This window comes from Octopus bimaculoides, chromosome 26 (genome assembly GCF_046866305.1).
Source record: "Octopus bimaculoides isolate indiv1 chromosome 26, ASM4686630v1, whole genome shotgun sequence".
Lineage (NCBI taxonomy): Eukaryota > Metazoa > Mollusca > Cephalopoda > Octopoda > Octopodidae > Octopus > Octopus bimaculoides.
This window is the reverse complement of record NC_142953.1, coordinates 28607647-28610146: the sequence shown is the minus strand read 5'-3', so window position 1 is coordinate 28610146 and position 2500 is coordinate 28607647.

Below are 2500 nucleotides of genomic sequence, written 5' to 3'. Positions count from 1 at the left end.
AGAGAAAAGTTATAAGAATGCAAACTATGCTATGCTCTAACAAATTACTCTGCAATATGCCATATTTGGTTTCAATTTAGGCACGTGATACATCATTAGATTATGAAAACCGGTGCAAATATACTTAAGACAGTAAACTGATTGTATTTGTATATAATCTTGCCTTTATTAATTAAAGTTACAGCAGTCGTGAGCAGAAATATTCATTAATTTCGTAGTTAATTCAGTTCACGTAATCAAAGAAACACAACTCTGAAATCCAATAACTTTAATAAATTCTATTCAATTTTCGTACAAAGACTGGCAATTTAGCTTGTTGGACTACATCTATGCTTGGCAGCATTTCGTTCGTCTTTATGTTCTGAGTTCAAATCCAGCCGAGGTCGATTTTGCTTTTAATCCTTTCGGGGTATCGATAAAATATATGCCAACTGAGTACAGGAGTCGATGTCATCGACTTAATCCCTCCCTCGTAATTGCTGGCCTTGTGTCAAATTTGGCCTTGTGTCAACCACGTGGACAGTGAATATATCCTGGAAACAGCTGTAAAGATCTTACTACACCATCCTATCCGTCACTTGCGAACTTTCATGGATTATACCTACCTCTCTAGGTCACGTGAACACGAAACTTCTCTCGACTTCTCTTCTACCCATCTTAGAGTGTATCCGTCTTCACCGAATAACGAAGAACTTTCACTCTGTAGATGTTCTCTTTTTCCAGCTGTGTGTAGTGAGAAGCTTGCTTCTCAATCACATGGCTCTGAGTTCAGTCCCGTTACGTGGCACCTAGAGCAAGTGTCTTGTTCTATAGCCTCGTGCCGACCAAGGCCTTGTGGTTGTATTCGGTAGACGGAAACTGAAAGAAACCCGTCGTATATGTGTGTGTGTGTGTGAGGGAGTCTTTGTGTCTATTTGCCTCCCCACCATCGCTTGACAACCGGTGTTGGTTTATTTAAGTCCCCGTAACTGAGCGGTTCGGCAAAATAGCCCAATCGAATAGGTACTAGGCTTACAAAGAATTAGTTCTGGGGTCGATTTCTTCAACTCTCAGAAACCTTTTAAGTCGCTGCTCCAGCATGGCCGCAGTCAAATGAGTGAAACATATAGAAGATATAAAGAATATACAAGGCACAGGTGTGGCTGTGTGATAAGAAGCTTACTTAACAACCACATGGATCCGGGTTCAGTCCCACTGCGTGGCACCTAGGGCAAGTGTTTTCTACTATAGCCTTGGGCAGTCCAAAGCCTTGTCAGTGGATATGGTAGATGGAAACTGAAAGAAGCCCGTCGTATATATATATATATATATATATATATATATATATATATATATATATATATATATATATATATATATATACATGTGTGTGTGTGTGTGTGTGTGTGTGTGTGTGTGTGTGTGTGTGTGTCTGTGTTTCACCTCCTACAATCGCCTGACAACCGATGTTGGTGTGCTTACGTCCCCGTAGCTTCGCAGTTCGGCAAAATAGACCACCACAATAAATACTGGGCTTACAAAGAAAAAGTCCTGGGGAGGGGACGATGTGTTCGACTAAAGGCGGTGCTCCAGCATGGCCGCTGTCAAATGACTGAAACAAGTAAATGAATAAAAGAATTCCTAGAATATCTAGATAACTTTTGTCACATTCTTGCACACTACTTAGACGCGTGTGTTTTATGCGCGCGCGTGTGTGAGAAAGTGTATATAAATATGTATGTGTATGTGAGTATGTTTACAAATATGTGTAACTGTATGTATTTATGTAGGTGCTCATATATGTAATTTTGTATATATGCATACACACATATACAAACACATTCACCCATATATGTACTGTATGCATGTATGCATGTATGTATGTATGTGTCTGTGTTTGTATGCATTTATGTGTGTGCATATTACGTACGTCTGAATGTGTGCATGTGTCTGTGTGTGTGTAATATGTTACCTCCCCCTCCCCCAAACACGACTACCAGCTTTTGCAATGTCGTGATTCGTTGCCTTAACTGCTGAATCAGCGATTTTCACTCGCAATGTTTACAGCCCCGTCAATATCACCACAACCACCACCACTACCATCATAACCACCACCACCACCACCACCACCACTTTCTCTCCAACACCACCTTTTTCTCCTTCCCCCTCTCTCTCTCATTACGGGTGTAATCCAAATTAATTAAAGCGTAATTAACTCACTACAGTATGTTGACACAAATGTTGCCATTTAATAAAGCGTTCATTCCTCAAATGAAATCCAAATATGGTAAATATTGCCGAGCAGCCATTCCTTATATCGAGAAGATGCACAGCGCTGTATGTAGGGCGTTACACACCATATCGCAAGACTGGGGTTTCGATTCTCGAACTGGTGTGATGCGGTGTGGTCTTGAGCAAGACACTTCATTTCACGTTGCTGCAGTCTACTCAGCTGTAGAAATGAGTTGCAGGAAACAGAAGGGAAGGTGACCCTGTGACGGTCTGGCGTTCCGGCCACGTG